Raw genomic sequence first — 21,433 nt, forward strand, 5'->3', positions numbered from 1 at the left:
TGGCACCTGAGAGATGATATAAACTCAAAACGTAAATGGTGCCTCAGTGTGGCATCTATATTGCAGAAGGTATAGTGTCAGTCAATGGTATAACCGGCAGACACATAACTTTTAAACCACAACTGATTAAATTGTCACTCACAGAGAGTACTAGATAGAACTGTAAGTAGGTAGTAGATCACTTGTACCTCAGACTACCATACCAAATGTGTAGCGGTCTCTTGGATGGTAAAATAGTTAGTACTCAAAGAAAACTCTGTAGTGAGCACAAAATGAAGGAAGTCCCTCACAACAACGCAGGATAAAAAAACATATACTGTATATGTATTCACAATGGAGCTACAGTGTAGCTGGGGAAATGTGGCTATAAAATGGGAGCCTTTAACACATTGTTAAGCTAGTATACAGATGAGGTCTCCCAACAGGATAAGCTGACAGCACTAGATAAATGCTTCAGGATACCTGAGCCTATATGAGAGCAGAGATAGAGATAAATACTAAGTCAGTGAACAGTATACTGCTACTCAAATCCTCTGTGGGGACAGCGTATGCAATTCAGGAAGACTGTTTAATCCCTGGATTCATAGCTGGTATATACAAGGTGTATCAAATACAGTGGATGGTATATAGAACCTACAGATCGGTCGTTAGGTATACACGACGTGTATATGGGGTATGGGTGTGGTGATGATACCTAAACAGCTTGTCAGAAAGCTCGTATGAAAGCAGTGTCTCACTAGCAATCCTGTGTATTAGCGTAGGAGCACACCTTCATCCCTCATATGTAGGTACTATATACCCCTATATATTTAAGTCATTAGGTATGTACAATAGGTCTGTGCGTCATGAAGTTGGTAAATCAATTCCCGCAGTGGCCATATATCTAGAGCTCAACTTCATAACTCATATACAGGAAATATATCCAGCTGTATGTAGATCTCTGGGTGTATGCAGTCTACTGCACCGACACACTTTATTCGAGCAAATACCCAGTATGTACCTGGCAGATACCTGGAATGCGCCGCTCCTCACCTCTGACAAGCCCCGTTGCGTTTGCCTTCCCAGCCTGGGTTCATGCCTGGCTGACGGGTGGCTGATCTGTTAAATGATAATGATTAGGATTTAATAGGCTGCAATGCTTCGCGTGTCTACCAGATGGCATAAATTCATGAATTGTAATGCAGTATATATATATATACTGTGCAGTATTGCAGCCAGCGGGAATAAAATGCTTCAATCCCTGTCTGGAAAATACCTCAATGCACTCGGGCAGAAAACAGTCACAAACCTCAATACACCCGGGTATACCCGAATTCGTGGGACTAGCCGAGCTCGAATAAAGTGTGTCGCCAGTGTATATGTGCGGAATGAAGTAAGTGCATTCAGTCCCACATCCACTCGGTAGTGTAACTAATAGTGAATAGAATGGTACCTGAGTGGCTACAATCAACGGACATTCACAGGCTGCACCGCTCTAATTATATCCGCAGAGCTCCACCCGGCGTGGTGTATTAATGAACACCACAGAACATTAGCTAGCCGGGTGGTCTGATTCATACCGCAAACAGAGCTCTGTCCTGATCAACTAACTAGAAGCTGCCTGTAGGCTACACTGAATGCCGCCGCACCAACACTAGCGCTGACGTCACAAAGGAGGCGCCCACCACCGACGATCGTTTCGCATCACTCTGATGCTTTCTCCCGAGTGGATGTGGGACTGAATGCACTTACTTCATTCCGCACATATAGACTGCATACACCCAGAGATCTACATACAGCTGGATATATTTCCTGTATATGAGTTATCAAGTTGAGCTCTAGATATATGGCCACTGCGGGAATTGATTTACCAACTTCATGACGCACAGACCTATTGTACATACCTAATGACTTAAATATATAGGGGTATATACTACCTACATATGAGGGATGAAGGTGTGCTCCTATGCTAATACACAGGATTGCTAGTGAGACACTGCTTTCATACGAGCTTTCTGACAAGCTGTTTAGGTATCATCACCACACCCATACCCCATATACATGTCGTGTATACCTAACGACCGATCTGTAGGTTCTATATACCATCCACTGTATTTGATACACCTTGTATATACCAGCTATGAATCCAGGGATTAAACAGTCTTCCTGAATTGCATACGCTGTCCCCACAGAGGATTTGAGTAGCAGTATACTGTTCACTGACTTAGTATTTATCTCTATCTCTGCTCTCATATAGGCTCAGGTATCCTGAAGCATTTATCTAGTGCTGTCAGCTTATCCTGTTGGAAGACCTTATCTGTATACTAGCTGAACAATGTGTTAAAGGCTCCCATTTTATAGCCACATTTCCCTAGCTACATTGTAGCTCCATTGTGAATACATATATATGTTTTTTATCCTGCGTTGTTGTGAGGGACTTCCTTCATTTTGTGCTCACTCCAGAGTTTTCTTTGAGTACTAACTATTTTACCATCCAAGAGACCGCTACACATTTGGTATGGTAGTCTGAGGTACAAGTGATCTACTACCTACTTACAGTTCTATCTAGTACTCTTTGTGAGTGACAATTTAATCAGTTGTGGTTTAAAAGTTATGTGTCTGCCGGTTATACCATTGACTGACACTATACTTTCTACAATATAGATACCACACTGAGGCACCATTTACGTTTTGAGTTTATACCATCTCTCAGGTGCCAGTCACTTTGAAGTTCCCTTAACCATTACCGCTACCAGTTCACTTAGAATGACTGGGTGGTATTCCGTTTAATGCTTTTTTAATTGTGTCGTGTGTTTACCTACACTTATTTTACCCTTATACACAATAAAGGTCACTTTTAACTACCCATTTCTATTACTATATGAGTGCTTGTCCATAGGGGTTCTTTCTCTTGCCTAGGCAAGAACAGTTGTTTCGTTACAAAACCTTTTCACCCCTGGCACCTATTCACGGACAGTAGCTTGAGCCTTAATTCTCTCCCCTCCCCTCTCCCCTATACCATCTATTAAACTGAACAACTTATTGAGAAAGCATATTCCCGCCAACTTCGTCTCCATTGATGCAGGAGACAATCCTCCCTCCACTGACCCCCACTGGTATGCCACCCTGCCTCCTTCATAGATCTCCACCAAAGGGGTTCCAAACCTTGCTGAGATCTCACACCACTTCTTCCAGGTCCCCAGATAAGACACTCAGATTGTTGGGGCCCAAGGAGTCCCGTATCAGGGCCACCACTCCTCCAAACCCAGGCCCACTCCTTCAAACCCAGGTGATCCAGACATACATAGCCCACTGCATCTGCTTCAGGAGCCAGCCACCTGAGTAACTCCACCTTGGAACAAGACAGTGGATCAGCTATTGTTTTCACTACCCCCTAAACATTTCTGGCCCCAAAATGAATGTTCCCCTGATGAATAAAGGCACACTAGCTTCCTCAGCAATCTAACCACTGGTGGATAGCTGGCCCGTTCACTGCATACACCACAAAAGCTTGTTATCTGACCTGAACATTACCCTTTTACTGCACAGCAGAACACCCCAGATCCCCACCGCCACCACTACCAGAACAGTTATAAAAAGGTAAGATTCCTGACCAAACCTTCTTCCACCCAGACCTGCAACCCTCCAACCACTATTGAGTCTCAAAATTCGAGTCAGGGCAATTGCCCTCATTAAAAATTCTACACACTCCTCTCCTTGAACTGTCCGATTGCCCGAGGTGCAGAAGACCACTGATCCCCCCGCACCAGGATAAAGAGGTGTCATGAGCCACAGTGACATATCCATGTCTTTGAAACCACCATGGTGGCGGCTTGTTCTCTACCATCCTCTGACCAAACATCTTATTGTATTTCCAACATCCACCACCCCTGAATGTCTTACATGCCTCCCACACTGTGTCCTGATATCTAACAAGATCCGGGTATAATGTAAGTGTCAGGAATCAGGGCACACGCCGCCCTCGGCACTGCCTTTCCCTACCTGTCCGTGTAACTGCGGTTCCCTCCGCTCCTGCTTCGCATCATGGAGCGCCCCTCCGCTCCCCCCGCATATGCTGCCGTCTCTATCACTGGGCGCGCGCTCGCTCTGTTTACAGAGCGCGCGTCACACAGTTTAATTTATTCACTGCACTGGCCGTGTAGCTCCACCCACCGGCCGTTCCAGAACTCAGGCTCACGCCTTCCTGCCGCTCACCTGCAACAAAGCTGCTCATCACCTCCTGCCCTATCACAAAGGGCTCGTTGGCTCACCTCTGCCCTGCCTCCTCCTCTGATTGGCTCTCCACGCTTTATTACCCCTGTGGCTCCAATACAACCTCGCTCTGCATAGTTTTGTTTGCCTTGTGCTGTTGGATACTGTGTCCAGCTCCCTCTTACGTTACAGATCTTGTTACTGAACCGGTTTGTCTTCCTACCCTCTTTGGCTCCTCGACCCCGGCTTCCTCTCGACCTTGCTTACCTCCCAGATCCCTCGAACTCGGCTAACGGTCCCCTACGACTCGGACCTTCCTCCTCGCCTTGGCTTCGGACTTCACTACGGTACCTTCTCTACACCCGGATCTGGCAAGTACTACGGCAAGTTCCTTGTACCCCTGGCCTTGGCCACGCTACCAAATCCCCACTCCGGGCATGCCCTCACTACTGCGTGCGTGGTTACTCACTCTCCACCTCAGTACTGGAGGTTAGTCTGGTCTGCGGGCAGCACAGCGTGACAGTAAGCGACTGTTCCCCTATGGCCAGAATGACGTATGCTTCCAGCTAATTCCCAAAGCTTCTTGGTACCTCCTTCTCCTTGACATTTTCCTCACCCTTCCTTTCCACGTTCACCAGCAGATCTTTATACCCTGGGAGCAGGGTCCATATGTCCACATCCTCTCCGTCCAAATCTCTTCTTTTTGTAGAAATGCGTCCCTAGCGGGCTCACCCGACATAAATACAGTATGCCTCCCTGAAACCCAAACACTGAAATAGGGCTCTAACTCATGGTGAGGAAGAGAAGAGAGGGCAGTAACACCGGGACATAATGCTTTGCTAGTTAAATCATACATGTTTATTTTATTTATTTATAAAATGTTTTACAAGGAAGTAATACATTGTGAGTTACTTCTTTTTTTCAAGTATGTCCTGGGCATAGTGTTATGACAAATACATGGTTACAAATACATAGTTACAAAAAGTGAGCAGGTTTATACCTTATAGAAAAGACATTGCATGCACAGTTAGAGATAATATATTATAGGCGTATGTAACAATTACAGACCAGATTAAAATGTGAGACAGCTTTTGTTTTTAAAGAACTTAGACCGGTGGCGGGTGTGAGAGTCTCTGGTAGATTGTTCCAGGTGTGGGTTGCACGGTAAGACAAGGATGAGCGGCCGGTTACTTTGTTGAACTTTGGGACCATGAACAGTCTTCTCTTACCTCCACCTAACTGTGGTGTTACACCCATTCTACCCAAGTTTAAGTATGACCTAAGTAACATAATGTTAAGTCCCAACGTTAATGTTAATGGACTTTTGTGAAATTGCGCTGTTATGGAAATACCTCATTGCATATTATTTATATGAATGCTCTTTGCTGGAGAAAACACGACTATCGTTATGTGATTGTCTCGTGTGTATATATATATATATATATACATAACATAACAGCAGTCCAGATAAAGGCTCCGTTGGAAGCTGAAATTTTGAGGAATAAAATTCAGCTTTGGATCTTGAGTGCCTGTCCTGTTTTCTTATAATATATAAATATATATACACACACACATGAGAATATGGGCTCTATGTATCAAAGGACAAATTCCGGTGCAAAGTCTTTATTTTGACACAACTTGCGCTAATAAATACCTGCGCCAGGCAGCATCTATGTATTAGTCTTAGTTGTGCCATTTTCATGTATGTCTGCATCTGCCAACGACTAGATGACGAGTTTATGGAGTGAGTGGGAGGCGTTAAGGGCAGAGCCACAGTTGCATATTGGCACAGGTCGATGTTTTAAAAAAAATGTGCGTCTTGCGTATCTTTTCTTAACGTTTTTAAAAGTATTGCTTGGTCTGCAGCTTTAAGGGAGCATAACTCTTGTCTTTTTAGCGCTGTGCTCCTAAATCCACAACAGAAGAAGTGTGTGTGTGTGAGTATACACATTAATGCAAATGTAGACACTACCACCATTAGGTTTCATTAATGTTTCCAATCCCCCTCTGGACCCAGAACCAGGTAGGAAAACAACACATAAGACAGATTGTGTACAATGCATGCAGAATATTAATAGCAACCGCCTTGTTTGATCCCTGAGATTAGGCACGGGAGCCAAAGCTTTCAGCTTTTGGCATTAGCAGAGGAGGCCAAATATTGCGCACTGCATGACATAGCTTTGAATAAAAGAGGCTCTGTGTTTGATCCATTCATTTTTCATTTCTCCAAGGCAGCTCTCTCAGTGAAAACATCATACGGGGAATAATGTTTCCACTGACGGTTTGATGTGTTTTGGTTACTAGGTGGATGTGACCTTCCTTGATGTGTTTGGCTGGATAGCAGAGAGTCCTTCCTCCCCGGAGAGGCCGAGGAACAGAACAGGGGGGCACTCTTCAAACAGACGTTGTGAAAGTGAAATAACAGGGACGTGTAACACAGATCAAAGTGATTGTTTATTGCCAGAGCCACTGGACCCAATTACAATCTCATGTAAAGAGACAGTGCGCATGGCATGTTACAAAATAAAACAAAATCGTTTTTTATTTTAATATATGCCGCCTTTGATTAACTTTATTGAAAACGAATTACCTAAGCTGCCGATTAATTCGTTCTCCCGTGATCAATCAGCAAAGATGCTGCTTCCCAGGGTTCACTAAATGGCCGCCTTTCCGTTTCCAACAATCGTTCAGTCAGTGTAACTCAGCAGCTACAATATATCCTGATATTACTAAGGTAACATTATCTATTGTTACTGTTTGCAGCTCAAACTGCTGGGAACATTGGCAACAAAATGATCACAAACAGGAAAGTGTTACACTGCTGGGGAAATTTGCTAAAACCTGCTATATAAATCAAAGGATGCTCAGTATATTAAAACTAATTAGAAATGGCATTGAGTTTAATTTAAAAAAAATGTAGTATGTATTATCTAATACTGCAAAACGGATTTTTAATTTTTTTTTTAAACACACGTAGGTTGTTACATGGATTGCTTTGACTGAGCCTCTGATTGAGCCACCTGTGCTGAAGCAGGGATATCCTGAAAACCTCACCTGTTGGAGGGTCTTGAGGACTGGAGTTGAGAACCCCCGGATTCGATGTTGTATTCGAGGTACACGGATTAAGCACGGCCAGATAAAGTTAAAACCGAGGCATCCTTTTAAAGCGTTTCGAGCTGAAGCGTCGCACGTTTTTTTGCAATCACCGATCTAGTGAAGTTTATGACAAAAGCCTGAAAGGTTTTCCAACCTCCCCACTTGGCAACACAATGATATAACACACACAAGGTGCGAGGTTTGACACACGAGATAGGGTGACTGCTCTCGTTATGCCAAGTTGACGCATGACAAACTAAATTTCCAATCATTGCTTGGGTGCATCTACTGTATGCACTAAGCACAAATCTCTCCACGGGCGCCAGCTGAGTCGAAAATGATTTCTTTTGGCGCACACAAACAGGCAGAGTTTGGCATAAAGGAGTAAATGTTATGTACAAAAAAATAATATTTCTGTGTGCCCAAAATTAATTAAACGTACATTAAAATTGTTTGCCAAATTCAACTTGGCTTAAACCCTAAAAAGTCTTAGAATTAAGGTATCCACCCCAAAAATATATTTGAAGCGCAGGTGTTTCGTTATGTAGCTTAAGAAAAGCTATTCCTTTTACAGACTGGCTTTTATGAATAACTAGCTGATATACCCGGTGTTGCCCGGGATTTAATGTTCTGGCTCCCCCTCTCTCTCTCCCTTCCACTCTCCCCCCCACTCTCTTTCTCCCCCGTTCACAGCAATACGCCCCCCCCCTTCACAGCTCCGTTACCCCCCCTGTTCAAAGCTCTGGATCCCCCCCCCCATTCAGGGCTGTGCTCCCCCCCAGTTCACATCTCCGATCCCCCCCCCCCGTTCAACACTGTTTCCCCTCCACCCCCCGTTCACAGCTTCGTTCCCCCCCACCTGTTGACAGCTGGGATTCCCCATGTGTTTGGCAGCTGATCTGACTGAGGGTGTGTGTGTGTGTGTGTGTGTGTCAGTCAGTGTGTGTGAGTCAGTCAGTGTGTGTGTGTGAGTCAGTCAGTCAGTGTGTGTCAGTCAGTGTGTGTGTATGTGTAAGTCAGTCATTCACCAACCTTCCACCATTATATGATATTCTACACGTATTGATATCTACCCTTGGATCTTTCATTATTTTTGGGGTAACTCGATGTCCTGAGGACCTGTGTGCTGTGCAGCAGCTGGACAGGAGGTGTGCGGTTCCAGGAGAAGCCCCTCTACAGAGTTAAACCCAGATGGGTTTTTATTCACACTGGCCCGTGTGAGTATTGGCAGTAGTCTACTTGATTTTACCACCCTTTTCCCACCACGTGGGTACTATACGAATCTTTGGCTATAGACATCTATTTGATTTTTCAGGCCACCAGTAGTAGTGGACTTTCTCTAATAGAGTATTCATTGTTGATTATCACATACATATTTTTTGGTTGTCTTCCTGATTCGCGCTCCCCTTGTTTTCATTACTGACTATGAGTCATCTTGTGATATATACATACGCCATCACCTCATAGCCACCGACCATTGCCTTACAGCAAACACCCCTGCCACCCGTAAAAGAATGTTTAATCCAGATTTGCACTACTTTCCGGTCGTATTATTTATTTTATTACTGGGCTGCTGCTCCCGCGCGTATCCCAGTCCCTCTGGGCTTTTTCCTCTCCGTCTTTTCTTCTCCCACCCGGTACATCTCCCCCCTGTGGCGGCACACTTTCCCGCACCCCCCCCCATTGGTACATCTCCCCCACTCCCCACCCCACTGGCACATCTCCCCCCCAACCCTCCCCCCTGGCACATCTCCCCCCCCAAGCCCCTCCCGCTGGCACATCTCCCCTGCACATCTCACATGACCAGTGATTCCCAACCTTTTTTGTTTGGAGGAACCCTTTAAGTATTTGGGAAAATTTCGGGGAACCCCTATCTGGATGACACATGTTCGACAAGGGTAAATTTCAAAATAGATGTGTAAAGCAGTAGGGGTAATAAATAATAATTAACTCATACTTTTGAATAAACAATGTGTATATATTTTGTAATGATTTTGGTTTAAACATCACCCCCCCCTTGCATCTCCCATCACCCCTCCCTTGCATCTTCCATCACCCCCTCCCTGCATCTCACATCACCCCCCACGGATCGATCGATCTCTATCCCTCTCTCCTCTCCCTCCTTCTCTCTCCTCTCCCTCTCTCCTTTCTCCTCTGTGCCTCCCTCTTTCTCTCTCCTCTGCACCACCCTCCATCTCTCTCCTCTGCCTCTCCCTCCTTCCCCTCCTATAAAGGCTTAGTGTGCCTACTGCGGGGTTTGCTTACACCCCACCTAACAAACTGAGACGACACAGTTTTGTGCAAGTAAAAATGGTCACAGCTTTATTGTTTTAACAATACTTGCAAATAACTGTCAGCCATAATCTTAGTCCTTTGTCATCCCTATTCTCAGTATCTTCTGGCGGGGGTAGGGTGACGATTTGTCCCAGTTTTGCCGGGACAGTCCCGTTTTTTTCATTCCTGTCCCGGTTGCCGGTCCGTCCCAGTAATGTCTCAGTTTTTGGCCCTGTTCCTGGTTCTTGTAGCAGGATTCAGTGGCGCGCGATGCGGCGGCGCTGTGCGATGCAGGGGTGGTGCGAGGGTGGTAAGGAGAAGATGCGGTAGCAGGTGAGGATTTGCAGAATGCTGGGGGGTTAGACTTTTGGAGAATGCCGGCCGGGCCGCAGGGGATTGGTAGAAGGTTGCCGGGGGCGGGGCTTTGCAGGATGCTGGGCCGCAGGGGATTGGTTGGAGGTCGGAGGATGCGGGGGTGGGGCTTTGCAGGATGCCGGGCCGCAGGGGACTGGTTGGAGGTCGGAGGATGCGGGGGTGGGGCTTTGCAGGATGCCGGGCCGCAGGGGACTGGTTGGAGGGCAGAGCACACTGAGCTGCTTCCTTCTTAGAGCAGGTAGAGGTGTGTGTGTGTGTGTGTGTCTGTGGCTCTGTGTGTGTGTGTGTGTGTGTGTGTGGCTCTGTGAGTGTGGCTGTGTGTGTGTGTGGCTCTGTGAGTGTGTGGCTCTGTGTATGTGTGTGGCTCTGTGAGTGTGTGGCGGTGTGTGTGTATGTGTGGCTCTGTGAGTGTATGGCTTTGTGTGTGTATGTGGCTGTGTGTGTGTAGCTCTGTGTGTGTGTGTGTCTCTGTGTGTGTGTGGCTCTGTGTGTGTGTCTCTGTGTGTGTGTGGCTCTGTGTGTGTGTGTGGCTGTGTGTGTGTGGCTGTGTGTGTGTGTGGCTGTGTGTGTGTGGCTGTGTGTGGCTCTGTGTGGCTCTGTGTGTGTGTGTGTGTGGCTGTGTGTGGCTCTGTGTGTGTGTGTGGCTCTGTGTGTGTGGCTGTGTGGCTGGGTGTGTGGGTCAGTGGCTAAGTGTGTGGGTCAGTGGCTAGGTGTGCGGGATAGTGGCTCTGTGTGTGTGGGTCAGTGGCTCTGTGTGTGTGTGGGTCAGTGGCTCTGTGTGTGTGTGGGTCAGTGGCCCTGTGTGTGTGTGTGGCTCTGTGTGTGTGGGTCAGTGGCTCTGTGTGTGTGGGTCAGTGGCTCTGTAGGTGTGTGGGTCAGTGGCTCTGTAGGTGTGTGGGTCAGTGGCTCTGTGGGTGTGTGGGTCAGTGGCTCTGTGGGTATGTGGGTCAGTGGCTCTGTGGGTGTGTGGGTCAGTGGCTGTGTGTGTGTGGGGGGGTCAGTGGCTCTGTGTGTGTGTGGGTCGGTCAGTGGCTCTGTGTGTGTGGGTCAGTCAGTGGCTCTGTGTGTGTGGGTCAGTGGCTCTGTGTGTGGGTCAGTGGCTCTGTGTGTGTGGGTCAGTGGCTCGGTGTGTGTGGGTCAGTGGCACTGGGTGTGTGTGGGTCATGACAACAGTACGCATTATGGCGCCGAGGCATCACGTGATGCCACATTGTCATGGCAACATGTCACCGCCTGACGTTAGTGTCTTGTTGTCATGGCAACGGGGTGCGTCACGTGATGTAATTTGTTTTATAAATAATTTTTTAATGTGTCCCGGTTTTTCATTTTGAAAATCTGGTCACCCAGGCGGGGGGAGCCCTCCTCCACCCACCGTAACCGTCCACCGGGAGAGACACTCTCGGCCACCACCGGGAGACTATTCTCAACCGCCACGTCATCCGCTCACCCTAGGTCCCCCTATCATGGCTGCCTGGGCCTACCCGCATAGGATAGAGCCCAGCTACCTAAGATTGGTGCCAGGGGTACAGCGTCTGACCGCCTGCGTTGGTGCCTCCAGCCCGCACAATCTTTTCAGGGGGACCGTTACCTGGCGACCCATCCGCATTGGGTGAAGCCCCATTTCGGGTATTCACAGTGTCCCTACGATGACTGGCCTGACAGTTCTGCCAAAGCTGTAACGATGGATCAGCTAACAGATTCATAAGATATGGTTAGACACAACACAACATTACATTCTCAATGGGATGGGTGGGTGGAAAAGCAAATTCAGTGAGCAGCTCCTGCAAGCGCAGGGTTTAAATAGCCCGACCGATTTCCCCCCCCCTCCCCCTGTTGGTACGCGCGCGAATCTAACAAGCCTCGTGGTGGGGGAAGGGGGGAAGGAAGCCACAGTATGTACCCCTTGGAGGCACTCAGCCATTATTGATGTGACGGCCCCATTGTGGGACCTCTGCCTCTCTTAAAGGCTTAGTGTGCCTACTGCGTTGTTTGCTTACACCCTCCTAACAAACCCCAGATGACACAGTTTTGTGGAAGTAAAAATGGTCACAGCTTTATTGTTTTAACAATACTTGCAAATAACTGTCAGCCATAATCTTAGTCCTTCGTCATCCCTATTCTCAGTATCTTCCGGCGGCGGGAGCCCTCCTCCACCCGCCCTAATCTACCGTCCAACGGGAGAGACACTCTCGACCGCCACCGGGAGACTATTCTAAACCGCCACGTCATCCGCTCACCCTAGGTCCCTCTATCCTGGCCATCTGGGCCTACCCGCATAGGATAGAGCCCAGCTACCTAAGATTGGTGCCAGGGGTACAGCGCCCGACCGCCAGCGTCGGTGCCTCCAGCCCGCACAATCTTTTCAGGGGGACCGTTACCTGGCGACCCATCCGCATTGGGTGGAGCCCCATTTCGGGTATTCACGGTGTCCCTACGATGACTGGCCTGACAGTTCCGCCACCTGGAGGACCCATTAAGGCCACTTACTGGGGACACACCCCACACAAGAAGCTGTGACCCTAACCCTTACATCTGATCGCTTGCAAAGGTCTGCGCCTGTTATTAATAAAATTGTCCCTGCCCTCGCCCGACAGGTGCACCCCATGCCCCTTGTGTCAAGCCAAAGTTGGTGGCATTTATGCCTCCGCTTTCCCGGCAACGTTTAAAATTCCTGTTGGACAGAAATTTGGTTAGAGGAGTTGAATAAAACCTCACCCCCTTTAGATCGCTGCCCAGCCTAATGCTTTATCGCCCTTACAGGGCACACGCCTGTAATTATATCAAGCTTCCCTGGGACCTGCTTTGCTTTAATACACAATTTTTTTAAAACTATCCTTCTGCACTACACCCTGTGGGGAAATAATTAGCTGGGCAAGCGGTGGGGAGGGGGAAGTGCAAATGGGGCCCCCCACTCCCGGTGTGAAACCCCCCCTTTAAACCCCTCCTCCTGGCATCTTGCCCTCACCTGGTCGGGGTACCCCCTACCCAATGGCTCAACCGCTAAGGCTGACCAATGTTGGGGCCCTCGTTATGGGCATACCCCCCTCCCTGGTAGGGGTTCCCCGGAGCTTTGAAACACTTCTTGGCGGGGTGGTTACTTCCACACTGGCTGCACACATGCCTAAACTTGCAACTTGTCCCCAGCGTGCAGTGCCCGACATTAAACGCCCAACATTTCCCTTTCTTGCCTCTGGCCTTTGAATAACCCCCGGCCCGCCCCTCTGCCCCCCCCCCGGGAATGGGCATGTCGACCCCCTTCTTCCCCTGTCCCACTAGCTTCATCCACAATATTGAGGGACATCCACATATTGAGGGACATTTGCAATCTTGAAAGGGAATTAGAGCTCACTGAGCACGCCCTTGCTTCGACTAGTGGTGCAGATGGTGGCGCTGTTAGTGAGGAGCAGGTAGGTAGCTTGGTTGCCATTAGTAAGGAGCAGGAAGGTAGCTGGGTAACAGTTAGAAGGGGAAGCAGGGGCAATAGGGAGAGGCAGGTCATTTCTGAGCTGACACATCCCAATAGATTTGCCATGTTGAGTGAAGATATTGGGAATGTTGGGGCACAAATGGCAAGGCTGGGGGAGACTAATTCCTCTAGCAGACAGGGGAATAGTTCCTCCAGCACAGTGGGGACTCAGGATGCTCAGATACACAGAAAGATTTTGGTGGTAGGGGACTCCATTATTAGGAAGGTAGATAGGGCAATGTTTTGCCGGGACCGCATGAACCGAACAGTTTGTTGTCTCCCGGGTGCTCGGGTTCGGCACATTGCGGATCGGGTAGACAGATTGTTGGGGGGGGGGGGGGGGGGCTGGGATTGACCCGGCGGTCTTGGTACACGTTGGCACCAATGACAAAGTTAGAGAAAGATGGAGGGTCCTAAAAAATGATTACAGGGATCTAGGCCAAAAGCTTAAGGCAAGGACCTCCAAGGTAGTATTTTCTGAAATACTACCAGTGCCATGCGCTACCGCAGGGAGACAGTCAGAGATCAGGGAGGTTAATGCATGGCTAAGAAAGTGGTGCAGGAAGGAGGGGTTTGGGTTTTTAGAGCACTGGGACTCCTTTTCTGAGAGGTGCCATCTATATTCTAGGGACGGATTGCACCTCAATGAAGAGGGATCTTCTGTGCTAGGGGGGAGAATGCTAAAAAGGTTGGAGGAGATTTTAAACTAGGATGGAGGGGGGAGGGGAATGAAACAGATAATGAACTAAATGGAATAGATGAGGATACAAGGTGGTATGGAGGTAGAATGAGGGCAAGTGCAAGTTTGATAAGCAGTGAGACACCCATAGTAAATACAGATAATACTAGAAAACTTCTAAAGACTAAACCAAGTGGGAGCAGAAAGGAAGGAGCAGATAAGATAATAGTACAGGCTGAAAAAAAGGTTAAATGCATGCTTGCTAATGCAAGAAGCCTGACAGATAAAATGGGGGAGCTTGAATTAATAGCTGCAAGGGAGCAGTATGATATCATACTGTAGGCATTACTGAAACATGGTGGGATGAAACTCATGACTGGACAGTTAATTTAGAGGGTTATTCTCTTTTTCAGAAGGATCGAACAAATAGAAGGGGAGGTGGAGTATGTTTATATGTTAAACCGGATCTAAAACCTATTATAAGGGATGATGTCTATGAAGGGAATGATGAAAATGTAGAGACTTTGTGGATAGAATTTAGCAGTGGAGGTAAAAGTATAAAGAAAATGTTTATGGGAATATGCTATAAACCACCAAATATCTGTGAGATTGAGGAAGCTAAAATACTTTTGCAAATGGAGAAGGCATCAAAACTGGGTCATGTTTGCATAATGAGGGATTTTAATTATCCAGACATAGACTGGGCAATGAGATTAGAGTTACAACAAAGGGAAACAGGTTTTTGGGGGTGCTTAAAGACAATTATATGACCCAAATTATTGAGGAACCAACCAGGAGAGGGGCAGTTCTGGATTTGGTCATATCAAACAATGTAGAAGTAATAACAAATATTCAAGTCCTGGAACATTTGGGTAACAGTGATCATAACATGGTCTCATTTGAAATAAATTATCAAAAACAGATTACTTGGGTTCAACAAAGACCTTAAACTTTAGAAAGTCAGATTTTAATAAACTGAGGTCTAATCTAGTAGTAATACAATGGGATGATGTTTTTGCAGGGAAATATGTAGAAGATAAATGGGCAGTCTTTAAAACATTGTTAGAAAAGCACACTTATCAGTGTATACACTTGGGTAATAAGTATAAAAGAAATAAGTCAAAACCAATGTGGCTAAATTAACAGGTAGGGGAGGAAATGGACAAGAAGAGGAAGGCGTTTAGATTCTTTAAATCAGAAGGGACAGAGACAGAATTATAAGGAATGTAACAAAAATTGCAAAAGGGCAATCAAATTAGCAAAAATGGATAATGAAAAAAAGAATTGCAATAGAAAGTAAGGTCACCCCTAAAAAGTTCTTTAAGAACCTTAATAACAAAAAAATGAGAAAAGAAAATATAGGACCCTTTCAGTGTTAGATGGGTAGGCAGATTATTGGAGATAAGGAAAAAGCTGAGGTATTAAACAAATTCTTTGCCTCTGTGTTTACCAGGGAAGAATCAAGATCAATATTAGTGCCGCAGGAGGAAGCCACAACCCTTAACTGAGGAAGAAGTTCATAAGCGACTTGAAAAATTTAAAGTAAATAAGGCACCTGGCCCCGATGGCATACATCCAAGAGTTCTCAAGTAGTTAAGCTCAGTAATAGCAAAACGTTATATTTAATATTCAAGGACTCCATTTCCACAGGCTCAGTACCACAAGATTGGCGTAAAGTAGATGTGGTGCCAATATTTAAAAAGGAAGCTAGATCACAACCGGGAAATTACAGACCTGTAAGCCTGACTTCAATAGTAGGGAAACTACTTGAAGGTTTAATATGGGATAATATTGAGGAATTCCTAATGGAAAACAAAATTATTAGTAATAGTCAGCATGGATTTATGAAGGGACTCCTTGATAAAGGACTTACAGGAAACGCGTAGGAGGTGCGTTTGTGTCCCTATGGGTTTTTTTATTGTATCCAGTCATGTACTGAAATAAAGGACGTTTGAATTTTACCACCTGGCTCCCTGGCTGTGCGCCATTTGCTGCTGTTTTGCTGTTCCTGGATTTATGAAGGATAGATCTTGCCAAACTAACCTTATTTGCTTCTTTGAGGAGGTAAGTAGGAATTTAGACCAGGGTAATGCAGTTGATGTGGTCTACTTAGATTTTGCAAAGGCTTTTGATACGGTTTCACATAAGAGGTTGGTGTACAAAATAAAGAAAATTGGACTCAGTAATAATATATGCACCTGGATTGAAAACTGGTTAAAGGACAGACAACAGAGGGTTGTCATAAATGGAACTTTTTCAGGTTGGGCTAAAGTCGTGAGTGGAGTACCTCAGGGATCGGTACTGGGACCCCTGCTTTTTAACTTGTTTATTAATGACCTTGAGGTTGGGATCGAGAGCAAAGTCTCCATCTTTGCTGATGATACTAAATTGTGTAAGGTAATAGAATCAGAGCAGGATGTAATTTCTCTTCAGAAGGACTTTGAGAGACTGGAAACGTGGGCAGGTAAATGGCAGATGAGGTTTAATACAGATAAATGTAAGGTTATGCATTTGGGATGCAAGAATAAAAAGGCGACTTACAAATTAAATGGAGATATATTGGGGGAATCCTTGATGGAGAAGGATTTAGGAGTGCTTGTAGACAGCAGGCTTAGCAATAGTGCCCAATGTCATGCAGTAGCTGCAAAGGCAAACAAGATCTTATCTTGCATCAAACGGGCAATGGATGGAAGGGAAGTAGACATAATTATGCCCCTTTACAAAGCATTAGTAAGACCACACCTTGAATATGGAGTACAATTTTGGGCACCAATCCTAAGAAAAGACATTATGGAACTAGAGAGAGTGCAGAGAATAGCCACCAAATTAATAAAGGGATGGACATTCTAACTTATGAGGAGAGGCTAGCTAAATTAGATTTATTTACATTAGAAAAGAGGCATCTAAGAAGTGATATGATAACTATATACAAATATATTCAGGGACAATACAAGGAGCTTTCAAAAGAACTATTCATCCCACGGGCAGTACAAAGGACTCGGGGCCATCCCTTAAGGTTGGAGGAAAGGAAATTTCACCAGCAACCAAGGAAAGGGTTCTTTACAGTTTGGGCAGTTAAAATGTGGAATTCATTACCCATGGAGACTGTGATGGCAGATACAATAGATTTGTTCAAAAAAAGGTTGGACATCTTTTTAGATGGGAAAGGTATACAGGGAATAAGCATACAAATACAAATACCAAATAAGTATACATGGGAAGGATGTTGATCCAGGGATTAATCCGATTGCCAATTCTTGGAGTCAGGAAGGAATTAATTTTTCCCCTTAATGGGGTTTTTTGTTTGGCTTCCTCTGGATCAATAAGTAAGTATAGATTTAGGATAAAGTATCTGTTGTCTAGATTTAGCATAGGTTGAACTTGATGGACCTACGTCTTTTTTCAACCTCATCTACTATGTAACTATGTAATTCCATGTCCATCTTCCCCAAACTCAACCGTGTATCCCCCTACCACCTCTGCCTGAACTGCTCGTCATAATCTCGCCACACTGACCCCCCGTGTTCGTCATGTATAGTCTGTATCACATTAAGGTATTTCATCACATTATGTAATTGTTATGGATGTTATGAAAGGAAACAGTCCCCGAATACAGTGAAACCAAGAATCCAGTTCGCATTACTCTTCACAACCTGCACTTTCTCGCCCGCCTCCCGCGCGCGCTTCCACTCTGCTCGCTCCGTTACAGACAGCTTGAACATATCCACATACTTTCTGTTACCTATGTCTCTCTGTGTTCTCCTGGGCAGGTGTGTGTACAGGGATCTAGTCTCGACCGCGAACGAACCCTCCCCACCGCGGGTGGAAGCTACCCCATTGTTCTTGCGCGCTGTGTGCTTTTTCACCTTCACCTTCCTACTTCGCTTTGCAGACTTGCTCAATGCTTCTACCCGCTTCCTTATGCGCTTTACCCCTGGGATCTCATTGCTGTCTGCGCCGCTGCTGGCGTCTGACTCGGTGCTCGCCCTAGCGCTCTCACTATCGTTGCTGTCTGACCCTTGAGAGTCACAGTCCGACCCTGTCATAACCGCCCCCCCATCACTAACGTCATCACTTCCCAACACCGCATTATCATGCTCACCTGAACCTGCAGCCTGGACGACCGATCCTGGCTGATTTGGCCGCTGCACGGCTCTTGTTGCCGCTTCCCTGCATCCCAGGTACTGGAGTATCTGATGGGGGGCCACCCGGGACGATCGGGGTGACCGGTTGGCACGCTGAGGTAAGTGGGGCTGCTGTCGGATCCAGGGCTGGTGCAGGTTGACAAGGCGCGGGTCCCCCTAACGGTGCGCAGGGCGCAGGTACGTAAGGGGCGGGTTCATATGTCGCAGGGGCATAGGTCGCAGCTGGGTAGTGTGCGTAAGGGGCGGGTAGGTCCTGTGCGGGGGCGCAGCTGTGTGGTGTGCGTAAGGGGTGGGAGTGAAAAGCGCAGGGGCGTGGGGCGCAGCTGAGTAGTGTGCGTAAGGGGTGGGTTGGGCAGGTGCGTAGTCCTGGTGAGCAAAGGGCGCATAGGAGGGTGCGTAAGGCAGGGGAACTGCGGTGGCAGGAGGGGGTAACTCCACAGCAGCAGTGGGTGGGTGGGAGCCGGTGTGGGGAGGCTCGGTGCAGTCGTGGGTGAGGGGTGATCTGGGCATCATGGGAGAGATGGTCAGGGCAGCGGGAGGTGGGGGTGAGGGTATCTGTGCAGCAGGAAGGGGGGGGGGGGATCTGTGCAGCAGGAGAGGGGATCGGTGCAGCAGGAGGGGGTCTGCAGCAGCAGGGGGGGTCTGTGTGCAGCAGGAGGGGGGGGGGGAATTATGGCAGCAGGGGAAATGGTGGCAGCAGGAGAGGGGGAAATGGTGGCAGCAGGAGAGGGGGCAAATGGTGGCAGCAGGAGAGGGGGGCAAATGGTGGCAGCAGGAGAGGGGGCAAATGGTGGCAGCAGGAGAGGGTAGCAAATGGTGGCAGCAGGAGAGGGGGGAAATGGTGGCAGCAGGAGAGGGGAGAAAATGATGGCAGCAGGAGAGGGGGGGAAATGGTGGCAGCAGGAGAGGGGGGAAATGGTGGCAGCAGGAGAGGGGGGAAATGGTGGCAGCAGAAGAGAAGGGAAATGGTGGCAGCAGGAGAGGGGGGGAAATGGTGGCAGCAAGAGAGGGGGGATATGGTGGCAGCAGGAGAGGGGGGGAAATGGTGTCAGCAGGAGAGGGGGGAAATGGTGGCAGCAGGAGAGGGGGGGAAATGGTGGCAGCAGGAGAGGGGGGAAAATGGTGGCAGCAGGAGAGGGAGGGAAATGGTGGCAGCAGGAGAGGGGGAATGAGGGCACGAGGAGAGGGGGGGAAATGGTGTCACCAGGAGAGGCTGGAAATGGTGGCAGCAGGAGAGGGGGGGAAATGGTGGCAGCAGGAGAGGGGGGGAAATGGTGGCAGCAGGAGAGGGGGGAAATGGTGGCACCAGGAGAGGGGGAATGAGGGCACGAAGAGAGGGGGGAAATGGTGTCACCAGGAGAGGGGGGAAATGGTGGCACCAGGAGAGGGGGAATGAGGGCACCAGGAGAGGGGATTAGATCTGCCTGTACTTCCCAGGTAGCCGGTTCAGGAACGATGCTGAGGCTGGGGGCGGTGCTCCAGTCTGCTTTCCTCTGGCTGGGAACTGGCTCCTGCTCCGGTAACAATCTCCTCTGCGGTCCAGTGTAGGAAGCTGTGTTCTGTGCTGCTGCGGCTGCGGATCGGGAGCCACAGGACCTGCAGGGAGAAAGAAAACAAATTCAGTGAGCAACTCCTGCAAGCGTAGGGTTTAAATAGCCCGCCCGATTTAATAGTTAATATATTAAATAGTTGTGTTGACCTACAAATCCGCAGCAGAATGTACAGTGAAAGTTTTGTGGTGCTACGTGGTGCCGTTTGTGAGATTTCGATGCTTCTGACATACAAACAAACGGAAAACGGAATCCAACTTAGAATTATAGTATAGATGTACACATACACACACACGGTAATGCACTCCTGAGATGTTTTATTTCTTCTCTCACTCTTTAAACGCCATACAACAGAAGTACTTGCATAGAATTGCTTATGCCTCAGATACAGTGCATTTGGTAGGGAATATACCGCAGCATACTCCCACCGTGCACATTTGTGACCTCTCACTTTTTAATATATGTTGAATTATGTATGCAAGTTCATTTCTGAAGTACACAAATGTTGATGATCGCCATGGAAAGTAAGTGATAAAAAGCTTCTGCGGTTTTGTATTGATCCTTTAGATACAGTATCTCATGTATCAGACTGTTCCTGGCATGGGCAGTCCTGAGCACCAGTGCAGGATTCTGTGCTCAGTAAATGTATATAGGAAATAATAACTGAGCTTATTTTTATATAGTTATATACACACAATGCTAATGTACAGTGACAATGTGTAAAATCGATACAGTCCAGGGATACATGCACTAGGTATATAAGTAATTTTTAGGGTAATAAGGGGTATCGGAGCTCAGTCCCACTGTACAATATCTGCAATTTAAGTCAACAGCCGCTAACGCTATCTGTCTGTCTGTCTATATCTATCTAACTATCTATCTATAGTATCTATCGCCATCTATAACTATCTCTTTATCTGTTCGTCAATCTGTCTTTATCTATCTCTCTATTTGTCGGTAGCTATCTATTTCTCTATTTGTCGGTATCTATCTATCTATCTATCTATCTATCTATCTATCTATCTATCTATCTATCTATCTATCTATCTATCTATCTATCTATGTCTATATCTATGTCTATATATATGACTATATCTATGTCTTGCTATCTATCTTTCTAACCATATCTATCATTTATCTATATATTAATCTGTTGATTTCTCTATTTGCCCACCCATCTCTGTCTATCTATTCATCTATCTATCTATCTATCTATCTATCTATCTATCTATCTATCTATCTATCTATCTATCTATCTATCTATCTATCTATCTATCTATCTATCTATCGTCTATATAAATCTATTAATATCTATCTTTCAAACCATATCTACCAGCCATCTGTCTATCTAACCATCTACTGTCTCAATCTATATCTCTCTATCTCTCGAACTACACTGTAATAGAGACCAGAGGGGCGATTCTGTCTTCAGGGTGCAAACCGTGAGCACACTGATATAAAAGCAGTGCACCGTATGTATAAAAGACAAAAGTTCCCTCCCATAGGAATGTATTCCCCAAGTCATTGTTTTTTTCGGCCTAGTTTTGCAGCCAGGAGGCTGTGATTGATAGACCCCCGGGGATAAGGGTGCCGTCCTACTTAGGACCAAACGGACCCAATACAGCTTGAGTAGGTTAGAACAGGGGAGCTTAACTCC

Source organism: Ascaphus truei, chromosome 19, assembly GCF_040206685.1.
Source record: "Ascaphus truei isolate aAscTru1 chromosome 19, aAscTru1.hap1, whole genome shotgun sequence".
NCBI classification, from domain to species: Eukaryota; Metazoa; Chordata; class Amphibia; order Anura; family Ascaphidae; genus Ascaphus; species Ascaphus truei.